Source organism: Amblyraja radiata, chromosome 4, assembly GCF_010909765.2.
Source record: "Amblyraja radiata isolate CabotCenter1 chromosome 4, sAmbRad1.1.pri, whole genome shotgun sequence".
Classification (NCBI taxonomy): domain Eukaryota; kingdom Metazoa; phylum Chordata; class Chondrichthyes; order Rajiformes; family Rajidae; genus Amblyraja; species Amblyraja radiata.
Window position 1 is genome coordinate 94,547,621 of NC_045959.1, and position 13,634 is coordinate 94,561,254.

The following is a 13,634-nucleotide window of genomic DNA, read 5'->3' on the forward strand; positions in this document are numbered from 1 at the left end:
CCCCCCTCAATCTTTGTACATCCCCAATCCTGGACTTTGTACTGGTCACTATAATTTCATGTTTCATGCATCTTGTTGTATTTTATGACTGTTGGCAGACCAATTTCCCTCCTCCTATCTTAATATGAGATGCTGTTTCTCCAATTCCCACACGGACATTTCTGTCTAAGGTCTCCTCCATTGTCAGACTGAGGCTAAACGCAAATTGGAGGAACAGCATCTCATATTTCGCCTGGGCAGCTTACAACCCAGTGGTATGAAATTTGATTGATCTAACTTCAGGCAGCATTCCCCTTCTATCCCTCCCCCACCCAAGCGCACAAGCTTCACATTTTCACCCAACAAACAGCTAAAAATGGCCTGTTTCCTTTATCATAGTTACTTTTTTTGCATATCTTTCATTCATTGTTATCTCTCGGCACCATCATATATATCTCTCGTTTCCCTTATCCCTAACCAGCCTGAAGAAGGGTCTCGATCCGAAACGTCACCCATTCCTTCTCTCTGGAGATGCTGCTTGTCCCGCTGAGTTATTCCAGCTTTTTGTGTCTATCTTTTTTTTAAACCAGCATCTGCAGTTCCTTCCTACACATCTTTCCGTTCAACCGTATTAAACTTTCACAACTCCATCCTCGCGTGTTCCAGGACATGTAGGGATTTATGGCGTATTTCCCAACTCGCTGGCGAATCGTGTGGTCGTACTGCGTGCTCTGCTGCGGGGTGGAGCTTGCCTTGTGTTTCGGGGCTGGTTACAAGCCTTTCTCTTTCTGAAGACAGTGACGGGAGGAAATGTTAGGCGCTCGTTTCAATGCCGACAAAAGGTCCCTCCTGTGTAACGTTTAAAGAAACTGGTCACACGCCCTTGCTGGAAGATTCCCTTTGTTTTAATCGTTTTTTCAATCTCAAAATGGAAACAAGGGGCAATTGTTAACGATCGATACTTGGGGACATCGCTGGGTAAGTTCAGCACTTTGTTTCATTTTTTTCCCAAACCGTTCGCTTACGTTTATCGTTTTGCATCCGAAGCATTTTAAAGAGAACAATCTGACGACTAAAAGTTTATATGTAGACTGAAATTGTAAAACTTTGGGCGAAGGCTCGGTGAACGTGGTTCAGAGAATAAAGTAAAATTGCACCACTTTACTCTGTATGCTGTCAGTCATAGTCATTTTAATTTCGAATGGGTAGACGTAATTCTTAGATTTAAATTATGACAAACTCCTTAGACATTAGCCTTCGCTATTTTGCGAGGACTATGGGGAAGAAGAAGCGGCTTAATTTTTTTCAAAATATTGCCATGCAAAATTAATTCAATAACTTGGAGTAGGAGTAAACGGGTCCTTTTCACAATGGCAGGCAGTGACTAATGGGGTACCGCAAGGCTCAGTGCTGGGACCCCAGCTATTTACAATATATATTAATGATCTGGATGAGGGAATTGAAGGGAATATCTCCAAGTTTGCGGATGACACTAAGCTGGGGGGCAGTGTTAGCTGTGAGGAGGACGCTAGGAGGCTGCAAGGTGACTTGGATAGGCTGGGTGAGTGGGCAAATGTTTGGCAGATGCAGTATAATGTGGATAAATGTGAGGTTATCCATTTTGGTGGCAAAAACAAGAAAGCAGACTATTATCTAAATGGTGGCCGACTAGGAAAAGGGAAGATGCAGCGAGACCCGGGTGTCATGGTACACCAGTCATTGAAAGTAGGCATGCAGGTGCAGCAGGCAGTGAAGAAAGCGAATTAGTTAGCTTTCATAGCAAAAGGATTTGAGTATAGGAGCAGGGAGGTTCTACTGCAGTTGTACAGGGTCTTGGTGAGACCACACCTGGAGTATTGCGTACAGTTTTGGTCTCCAAATCTGAGGAAGGACATTATTGCCATAGAGGGAGTGCAGGGAAGGTTCACCAGACTGATTCATGGGATGTCAGGACTGTCTTATGAAGAAAGACTGGATAGACTTGGTTTATACTCTCTAGAATTTAGGAGATTGAGAGGGGATCTTATAGAAACTTATAAAATTCTTAAGGGGTTGGACAGGCTAGATGCAGGAAGATTGCTCCCGATGTTGGGGAAGTCCAGGACAAGGGGTCACAGCTTAAGGATAAGGGGGAAATCCTTTAAAACCGAGATGAGAAGAACTTTTTTCACACAGAGAGTGGTGAATCTCTGGAACTCTCTGCCACAGAGGGTAGTCGAGGCCAGTTCAGTGGCTATATTTAAGAGGGAGTTAGATGTGGCCCTTGTGGCTAAGGGGATCAGAGGGTATGGAGAGAAGGCAGGTACGGGATACTGAGTTGGATGATCAGCCATGATCATATTGAATGGCGGTGCAGGCTCGAAGGGCCGAATGGCCTACTCCTGCACCTAATTTCTATGTTTTTATGTTTCTATGTTTCAGTAAATATCTGTAATGGAATTTTCCAAATGTTTTAAGAATGGTTCTCTAACCCTATTGTTAATCCATTTCCGGACATTGGTATTGAGGGTAGATAGACACAACGGGGCAGGCAGCATCTCTGGAGACAAGGAATGTGTGACGTTTCAGGTCGAGACCCTTTATACTGGTATTGAGGGGTTGCTGGGGGTGGATTTGGAAATTCAACGATGGCGCTCAGGGTCATTATTTTCGATCAGCCTCGGTTCTTGTTGCAAAGTCCAATAGTAAAATATATGTAAAACAGGACAGCGATTCCATTTACAAAACGCCTTTGTGTAACTTCTGAACTTTTAAAGTGTTGCAAAAGCCAAGCCAGTCAATTGTAAAATGTACCATCGGGAAACATGTAGCAACCAAACAATGCTGTTGACTCGCTGTCATGCGAAGTGCCCTTGATATCTACCGTGCTGACGCCAGGCATCCAGCAATCACCTCCTCATACTTAAGATAGATACAAAAAGTTGGAGTAACTCAGCGGGACAGGCAGCATCTCTAGAGAGAAGGAAGAGATGCTGGCTGTCCCGTTGAGTTACCCCAGCATTTGGTATCCGTCTTCGGTTTAAACCAGCAGTTCCTACACACCCTCCTACTTACCCCTGAACCATAACAACACTGATGAACATCAGTCCACCTTTATCCATGGCATCACAGACCATATTGTTTTCAGCGATCCCCCCACACAGCGTCAAATATTATCGTTCCACAACTCTGCACCTCTATTTCCTTTCTCAAATCCACAAACAGGACTGCCCTGGCAGGCCCATTGTTTCTGCCTGCCCCTGCCCCACCGAACTCATCTCTAAATACCTCTATTCTATATTTTCCCCCTTGCCCAGTACCTTCCCACCTACATCTAGGACTTCCACTAATCCTCTGCATCATTTAAGTAAATTCCACTGCTTGTCCCACCACCTCAACTGTCCCATGGACTCCCAGTCCCTTAATACCTCCATTCCCCACCAGAAAGGCATCAGGAACCCCCATTTATTCCTTGAACAGACCCAATCAATTCCCTTCAACTAACATTCTGCTCAGCCTGGTGGAACTTTTCGTCACCCATAACAACTTTGTTTTAACTCCTCTCACATTCATCAAGTCAAAGGTGTAGATGTGGCCACCCACATTGGCCCCAGATATTCTTTTTTTGTTGGTTGCATTGAATACTCTTGTTCCAAACACACCCAAGTAGCACTCCCAACGTTGTCGCCACTACAACGACCGCATCGGAGCTTCTTTCCTGAACTTGTTCCAAAGTCGTTTTCATCATTCTCACTACCAGCCACCACCCTGCCCTCAAATTCACGTGGAAAGCAGACAATTCTTTTGCTGAACACTTGTGTTTGATCCGCCAAGACCTGTTGGAGCTCCCGGATGCTACCCATTTGAACTCTTCCGATTAGAGTCATACAGCATGCAAACAGGATCAGGCCCAAATTGCCCACACCAACCAACATGCCCCATCTAAATTAATCCCACCTGCCTGCTTTTGGATCCAACCTTCTGTCTTTGGCCTCATCTATTGCCAGAGTGAGGCCATATGCAAACTGGATGCGCAGCACCTCATATTCCGCTTGGGGTAGCTTATAACCCAATGGCATGAACATTGAATGTTCCAATTTCAAGTAAACCCCCTACACACCCCTTTTTCATCTGCCCCACCCCTTACCCATTGATGCATTCCCTTCTCCGCTAGCCTGTCCCACTGTTTCTTTCCCCTCCTCTTTCCACTCCACTACCACCCTCCCTATTATGATCCCCATTCCCCTTTTATCCCCCCTATTTCCTCTCCCACAATGCCTTCCATCCTTCCAGCTTTACATTTCATTCCTCCTCTTCCTTCCTTAAGTGACATTGTTTGGTCTCCATTTCACCTCTCGATTTTGTTATTGTTTACAACCATTTGCCAATCAGCCCCCTCATCTGTATTCAACTATCACTTGCCTGTTTTTGCTCCAACCTCTATGTTTCCAACCTCTATGTTTCAATAGCAGTTTTCTCACTATTACATCTGTCTGAAGAAAGGATTTCAAACCAAAACATCATCTGCCTATTTCTCATCACATTTGCTGCCTGACTTGCTGAGTTCTCCAGTAATATGTTTTTTTTTGCAGAAGCCCAGTCATTCCTTCTTCTCTTTGCTCCTGTCCATCAGAAGGCACAAAAGCTTCAAAGCATGCACCACCAGACACAGGGACAGCTTCTTCCCCTCACTTATCGTTCTTCTGAACGGTCCTTTCATAAGCTAGGATATTGTCCAATTCACCTCTACCACATTGAGATGCTGCCTGACCTGCTGAGTTACTCCAGCACTTGTCACTGTATATTATCCAGCATCTGCAGTTTCTTGAACTCTTTCTTGCATTATCCATTTTTGTTTCGGACTTCTAGCTTTGTCAAATTATTTCTATCTACTGTTTTATTCATTTGGTGTATCAACTGCTTCGGTGATGAAATTCTAGTCAGCCCATACACTTGAATAGGGAGGCCAGTGACCCAATACTGGGCCATTTAATCCATTTACATTTTGCAGGTCAAACATAGCTTGCTTGTAAAAGTTGTCGAAGATTGAGCTGATGCTGTGTTAAAGTAAATCCTCAGCCAAAGTAGTGGGTTTAGGGGATAGGTGGTGATCTGACGAGATACAGAAAGTATGTTGGGGTGTGACAGAATGGAGAAGTATCATAGTCCAGGTTGCTTGGGCGGCTGATGGTGGTGAGAACTGGTCTTCTTGCTGTCAATGTCATTTCACAATGAACTCCTTTGCTGCTTCTGTGTCAGGTGGAAATGAATGTAAGAGCTCCATGTCTTATCGTTGCTGCGTACTTCTGTGTGGGACATTTCAAAATCGGAATGAACACTGTAAAAAGTGTAAGACCCTCACTTATATAAGTTGTTTCCAGTTTGCATTCAGACTGCACACTCGACCGCACACACTCCGGTAGGCGGCGCGACTCTCGTCAGCAGCGGCCTCTGCAGTCCGTCTGCGTTTTTATTATTTTATGTCTATGTTTTTATGTAGTTTTTGTTATTTTTTGTTGGGGTATGTGTGTGGGGGGGTGGGGGTGGTGTGGGGGGGAGGGGGTAACTTTTAAATCTCTCCCTGCACGGGAGACCCGACCTTTTCTTTGTCGGGTCTCCGTTGTCGTTGGGGCTGCAACGAGGAGCGGCCTCCAACAGGAAGACCGGGGGCTGTGGTGCCGACTACTCACCTCACCGTCGCGGAGCTGGCCGAGTCCAGAGCGGGTGGAGCTGTGGTGGACGCTGCTGCGACCCGACCCCCGGAGATTCGGTGGCTGCAACTGCGGGTTTGGCGGACAGTGACACCGGGAGCCCGCGGGTCCCTGGAGGGAGTCCGCTTTTCGGGGCTCCCGCAACGGCGACTTCTCCCGCCCGAGTTGCGGGGTTGAAGAGCTCCTGGAGCGGGGCCTTACAGCACCGCCCCGCGCGGCTTGGAATGGCTGCGGGCTGCGAGCGCACGCCGGGGGCTCTAACATCTAGAACCCGGTGTGCGGCCTTGCATTACCCGGCGTGGCTTTAATGGCCACGGGACAATTCGCCATCGCCCGCCGGGGGCTTTGACTTTGACTCTGACATCGGGGGGGGGGGGGGGGGGGGGCAGTGGAGAGAAAAGTTTTTTTGGCCTTCCATCACAGCAATGTGATGGATGTTTATGTAAATTATGTTGTGTCTTGGGTCTATTTGTTTGTAATGTATGGCTGCAGAAACGGCATTTCATTTGGACCTCAAGGGGTCCAAATGACAATAAATTGAATTGTATTGTATTGTATTGTACAAAACCTATGCAATAGTAAGGAGAGAGAAAGAGTCAGTGTCTTGACATAGCAGCCTCTGTTGCGATTTTTCCTGTTCATAGCATTGTTTTGTTGCCGGAATGAGGGTGAAGAGAGTAATTGACTATAAGAAAACCTGCATGTGATTTTTCCTTTCAGGGTACTTAATGAAAAGCCACTTGGATAAATACCCACAATTGTTTCTGTCTGAAATGCTGCCTGACCCGCTAAATATCCGACTCCCAGCAATGCTTGTGATGACAACACAAGAGATTGCAGACGGTGCAGCCTTGAGCGAAATACCAAACTGCTGAAGGAACTCAGCGAGTCAGGCAACATCTGTGGAAGGGAATGGATGTGGAAAGTGGGAATTTGTTGTGATGTTTGATACTTTAGAATGATCAAAACATTCCAAACCTCTGGTAGGTAAAGGCTTGACTGGCAGGAATGTCCTTGCTCATTTACTTTTGCTGTGGCTTTTACTGATAGATTTCACTTCGGAGTCACGTGAGTGACTACGTGAAGAACCCCGCCAGGACGCATGCGTGCCATATATCGCTACACGCATTGCAACGAGTCACAGCAGGGGGAGCAACGTTCCCCTTAGCGGCAGAATTTGAAAGCCGGGAACAGCAGGTAAGGAGACTGCCACTTACTTCACAGGTGGAGGCATGGACAGATCCACGAAGGCTGCGAAAAAGCTGGCGGGGGAGAACCGCGGAGTTGCGGGCAGCCAGCAGCAGCAGCCAACGGCACGCCAATCTCCCGTAATGGGAACAGCTGTGCCCGACTTCGCTCCCGCACCGGCCACGGCCGGGCGGTAAAGCGAAGCAAAAAACTAACAGAGTCGTTGACTCCGATGAGTCCGACTTTGAGCAGCCGCGAGCTGCCAGTGCCCATGAGCATTGGGGCCGGTTGGAGCGGCTTCAGGAGCTGCCGCGAGCGGCCAGTGCCTGTGAGCATTGGAGTCGGTTGGAGCGGTTGGGGGAACAGGAGCAGCCGCGAGCGGCCAGTGCCCGTGAGCATTGGGGCCGGTTGGAGCGGTTTCAGGAGCAGCCGCGAGCGGCCAGTGCCCGAGAGCATTGGAGCCGGTTGGAGCGGCTGGAGGAACAGGAGCAGCCGCGAGTGGCCAGTGCCCGAGAGCATTGGAGCCAGTTGGAGCGGCTATTGGAGCAAATACTCCAAAGTGGCAGGCAGGCAGGAGATGGAGACTAGTCACAGTGGGCAGCTAGTAAGTCCTACAGCAGTACCTCTTGTAGGGCTGCACAGTGTTTCTCCCTCATCAGAGGGGAGTACGGGTGTCAATTCTGGGCTGATCCTGAAGAGGGGTGTGCAGAACATACCCCTAGTGTGCATGGGGTGCAAGAAAACCTATTGGCTATGGTGTTCCAGTTCATTCAATCCGACCAAACTGGCCAAAACCTGGAGCCTAAAATAGCTGCAAGTATCAACTACTTGTCATTCAACCAGCTATAAGGACAGGCATTATTGGACACCACTACAAGACACTTACCACCAGGGAACTGCAAATCACTGAATGTTCCCAGTGTCAACCAGTGTATTTGGAAACATGTCGGAGCCTCAATCAGAGCCAGGGACTTGAAACTACAGAAAGTTCTGAAAGTCCTAACAGCGGGAATTACGGTTTTTCGCCCGCACAATAAACGAAAAAGACATGACACAAGATCACCAGGATGCACTGGCTTTATTTTGCAACTCCCAATACGAGTTAAATAGCATTAGGAAGAGTGCCATCCAACTGGCTTTAGACCCAAATTTGCAGGCCTGTGCAAACTTGGAACCTCCAAACCACCAATATTACTATTTGGAGGTGACTTATCCAAACAGGTAAAAGAACTTGACGAAGAGGCTAAAACCCTGGGGCTCATTAAAGCAACGTCTCAAAACTACTTCGGCCAGAAGCAGCACCCCTATGCACCACCAGTCGGCCAAGACAAACTGGTGAAAGCTCGAAGGCCAGGAACACTCAACATCGGTCTTTTTTAGGCCAGGGCCCAGACCGGCCTTCCTGGGAAATGCGCTAACCCTCAACACCGACCCAACTACAGATCCAGACACCGGCGCCTCAACGTCCACGGAGGATGCCGAAAAAGTAACAAACCTACCACTAGTAGCCATGGAGGTAGGTGGGTCTGGTTCCTTACGAATTAAAGGGAGCATGGAGGTTGGTGGGAGATTACAATTCTATCTGGATGCATGAAATAAGTTAACTACCGACACTTATATTTTTAAGCAGTATAGGGTTATACCATAGAATTTATACAAAAACATAACCCTCCAGTTCAGCATGTACCGAACCGAATGTTCGTGCTTACAGGCAAAGGAAAATCAAAAGCGCATGCTGAACTACAGCGGCTTTATAAAAAAGGAATAATTGAGAAAACCCAACACGAATCACAGGAATTCGTGTCCAAAATCTTTATCATAAACAAGAAAGATGGTGGTTGCCGCATCATCATAGATTTGACTAAATTGAATACTTTCGTACAATATATTCATTCAAGATGGAAACCTTTGTTACTGCTAAGCAATTGATTTCCAAAGGTTACTACATGGCAAGCATCGATTTAAAAGATGCTTACTATACAGTACCCATAAGAGGTGACCACAGATGTTATTTAACACAATGGATTATCTGGGGTTCACCATTAACTCAGTTCACATGTCAGTGACTTTGCCGAAAGAAAAGGTTACAGCCTTAATAGAGGCTTGCAGCAAAATCATTGACATCACTAAACCATCCATCAGACTGGTAGCAAGAATAATTGGCAAAATAGTGGCTGCGTTTCCAGCCACACAATTCGGACCTTTACATTATCGTAATTTACAGAGTGCTAAAATACGAGCACTCAAAAATTTATGGTGGTCATTTTGACAGACCAATGAAGCTACCAACAGAGGCCATAATGGAACTAAAATGGTGGAAAGATAACATTAGGCATTGTTCCAATCCAATCATCAGCCACCCGTCTATGGTACTACAAACTGATGCCAGTGCACTTGGTTTGGGTGCTACCAATTCCATCTCCAGCTGTGGGGGAGATGAAATGCACAGGAGGCATCATTATTACAAACACTGGGCATAAACTACCAGGAAATGTTACGTGCCTTAAGTTTGTTCTGGGTTATGTCACCAGCATGTTAGACTACAAATTGACAACACCACCGTGGTAGCATATATCAACCATATGGGTGGAAACAAATCGACATCATGTGACAATCTGGCCAACACAATTTGGCAATAGTGTATCCAGAGAGATATTTGGATATCAGCTACCTACTTACCAGGTAACCTAATTTAGTGGCAGACACCAGGTCATGCAAATTCAATGAAAACACTGAATGGATGTTGGATAAAAATGTATTTGCTGAAATTACAGCACGGTATGGAACACCAGATATCGACCTATTCGCATCCAGGCTCAATCACCAGTTATCGAATTATGTTTCATGGGAACCAGACCCTGGGGCAGCGGCAACGGCAACAGATGCATTTTCGCTGCATTGGGGGAAATTGTTTATTTATGCATTCCCTCCTTTCTGCCTCATCAGTCGGGTATTAAGGAAAATACAGCAAGACTCTGCATCTGGTATTTTGATAGTACCCGATTGGCCTACTCAACCATTGTTCCCGGTGATACTCGACATGGTATTAGAACCATGCATCACCATCCATCATAGACCTAATTTACTGGTTCATCCCGCAACAAGGGAAAGTTACCCATGTCATAATTATATAAACATTAATTTGTAGAGTTTGAAAGCACCTCTACCACACCTGGGACTGACGAACCGAACAGTGGATATTATTTCAGCGGCCCACAGACAGTCCACCAAAAAAACAGTACTTGGTGTACATCAAGAAATGGGGAATGTATTGTTACAACAATAACATCACCCACAGATCTATGAACATCCCGTCTGTTCTGGAATTCCTGGCAAGCCTCCATTACGATGAGGGGCTCAGTTATAGTGCCATCAACTGCGCCAGAAGTGCTCTGTCAACATACCTGTGGCAAGGAACAGAGCGGCATTCTGTTGGGACACACCCCCTGGTAACCAAACTCATGAGGGGCATTTTTAATGTTAATCCCCCAAGAAACAGGTACTCCCAAATATGGGGTGTACTGACAATGTTAAGAAACTGGTCTCCAGCTACAGCTCTGTCCCTACAGAAACTGACTATGAAAACAGTCATGCTGATGGCCTTGGTCACGGCACAAATGGTCCAGTCGCTACAGAAACTAAGGCTGGACAACATGACTATTTCATCTGGAAATTTAACTTTTCACATCAATGAATTAGTCAAACAGAACAGACAGGGGTCAGCAGGCCTAAAAACAGAATTCAGGGCCTACCCGACAGATGATCGTCTCTGTATAGTAACACACTTACTATTATATATGGAGTATACTAAGATCATCAGAGGCAAAGAAATGTCACTTTTAATCAGCTACAAACAGCCACACAAAAAAGTGACAGTCCGGACCATCTCGAGATGGCTAAAACAGGACCTAATATAGGCTGGAGTAGACACTAGCATTTTAAATCTCACTCCACCAGGGCTGCAGCTACATCGGCAGCTATGAAGTTGGATGTTCCTATGGACCAAATCCTCAAGACAGCAGGATGGTCAACGGAGAAAACTTTCCAACGATTTTATAACAAACCAGTCATTGAACCTGGAACATTTGCAGAAATAATTTTAAGTTCTGTAATATAATTTTACCCCATAAATAGGGGCTATAATTTGGTGTTAATATATTTATCGTTGGTTTTTCAATATCGTATTGATGTCTAATGATATTAACACTATTCTCCCCATAATCAAGGCAGATGTGATGCATGGACTCGTTTCCACGGCATGAAATCACAGAGCTTTAAAATCTTCACGTAGTCACTCACGTGACTCTGAAGTAAAATAGTAAGATTAAACGAGAACTTATCAAAACAGTTTGAAGTTTGATCGTTATTTTATGAGGAATAACGTTGAGGGATTACGTGCCCTCCGCTCCCACCCTTGATCATATACTCAACTGGTATCTCTTCTCTAATCTTACTATGTTTAGTCATTACAGTTATCTGTGATTTCACACCGCTGCTTTGAAGAATGACACGCATGCGTCCTGGCGGGGTTCTTCACGTAATCCCTCAACGTTACTCCTCATAAAATAACGATCAAACTTCAAACTGGTAAGTTCTCGTTTAATCTTACTATTAAATTGCATTGGTTATGTTGTTTCCATGGACCAAATCTGCTCTTGACACTACATGGCAACAGTGAAGCATTATTCCATTAGTTGGTATCCTTTGAATGAAATGTTAATGGATTTGTCCTGATGAATGTTGGAGATTCCTTGGAACTGTTAAGAAACCATGCAGATTTTAATGGTGCTTCCTAATTGGCAATTCTTACATAATAATAAACAAAACAGGTACTTTGTTTGATTAGTGTTTGTTGAATATAGACAGTCACATGGTTACATAAGGGTTCCATTCCTGAGAATACACTAACTTCCCTCAATGTCCACAGGATATTCCCTAGGACATTGAGGGAGCTTAGTGTAGAAATAGCAGGGACTATGACAGAAATATTTCAAATGTCATTAGAAACGGGAATGGTACCGGAGGATTGGCGTACTGCGCATGTTGTTCCATTGTTTAAAAATGGTTCTAAGAGTAAAACTAGCAATTATAGACCTGTTAGTTTGACGTCAGCGGTGGGCAAATTGAAGGAAAGGATACCTAGAGATAATATATATAATCATCTGGATAAACAGGAACTTTGGAACCACCAGGACTCTTCACACCGGCCAAACTGAGCAGTCGGGGGAGAAGGGCCTTGGTCAGGGAGGTGACCAAGAACTCGATGGTCACTCTGACAGAGCTCCAAAGTTCTTCTGTGGAAATGGGAGAACCTTCCGGAAGGACAACTATATGTGCGGCACTACACAAATCAGGCCTTTATGGTAGAGTGGCCGGACGGAAGCCACTCCTCAGAAAAAGGCACATGTCAGCCTGCTTGGAGTTTTCCGAAAGGTTTGTTTTCTCTGGTGCTCTGGTCTGATGAAACCAAGATTTAACTCTTTGATCTGAATGCCAAGCATCACGTCGGGAGGAAACCAGGCACCGCTCATCACCTGGCCAATACCATACCTACGGTGAAGCATGGTGGTGGCAGCATCATGCTTGGGGATGTTTTTTAGCTGCAGGAACTGGGAGACGAGTCAGGATCGGGGGAAAGATGAACGGAGCAAAATACAGAGAGATCCTTGATGAAAACCTGCTCCAAAGCGTTCTGGAGATTCACCTTCCAACAGGATAATGACCCTAAGCACACAGCCGGGACAACGCAGGAGTGGCTTTGTGACAAGTCTGTGAATGTCCTTGAGTGGCCCAGCTAGAGCCCGGACTTGAATCCGATCTCTGGTAGGACCTGAAAATAGCTGTGCATTGACGCACCCCATCCAACCTGACAGAGCTTGAGAGGATCTGCAGAGAAGAATGGGAGAAATGACCCAAATACAGGTGTGCCAAGATTGTAGCGTCGTACCCAAGAAGACTTGAGGTTGTAATCGCAGCCAAAGGTGCCTCAAAAAAGTATTGAGTAAAGGGTCTGAATACTTATGTAAATGTGATATTTCAGTTATTTCTTTTTAATTACTGAGCAAAAATGTTTAAACACCTGTTTTCACTTTTTTACGGACATTTTCAACCTCTCAATTCTGAGGTCTGAGGTCCCCACCTGCTTTAAAAGGGCATCAATTACACCGGTGCCCAAGAAGAGTAAGGTGACGTGCCTCAATGACTATTGACCAGTGGCACTAACGCCGGTGGTGATGAAGTGCTTTGAGAGGCTGATCATGGCGGAAATCAACTCCTACCTCGACAAAAACCTGGACCCATTGCAGTTCGCTTACCGCCACAACAGATCAACGGTGGATGCAATCTCGCTGGCCCTCCACTCCGCACTGGACCACTTGGACAACAAAAACTCATATGTCAGGCTGTTATTCATTGATTACAGCTCGGCATTCAACACAATCATCCCCTCCAAACTGGTTACCAAACTCGCAGAACTGGGCCTCTGCGCATCCCTCTGCAACTGGATCCTCGACTTCCTCATCCACAGACCACAGTCTGTTCGTATTGGTGGAAATGTGTCAGCCTCGATAACAATCAGCACGGGAGCACCTCAAGGCTGCGTGCTCAGCCTCCTGCTGTACTCACTCTATACCCATGACTGCGTAGCCAACCACAGTGCGAACTCCATCATCAAGTTCGCTGACGACACCACTGTTGTGGGACGTATCACTGATGGGGATGAGTCAGAGTACAGAAGAGAGATCGAGCAACTGTCCATATGGTGCCAGCGCAATAACC

At 45.9% G+C, this 13,634-nt stretch overlaps 1 protein-coding gene across 2 annotated transcripts in view; it reads left to right on the top strand.

Annotated features, from left to right (window-relative positions):
• Positions 1 to 727: 727 nt before the first annotated feature.
• LOC116972375 (CMP-N-acetylneuraminate-beta-galactosamide-alpha-2,3-sialyltransferase 1-like) overlaps positions 728 to 13,634 on the top strand; it is a 98,256-nt gene continuing 85,349 nt past the window's right edge. For both annotated transcript variants that reach the window (XM_033019966.1, XM_033019967.1), the window contains exon 1: positions 728 to 957. The gene's annotated coding sequence lies outside the window, so the exon portion shown is untranslated. The remainder of the gene's footprint in view (positions 958 to 13,634) is intronic.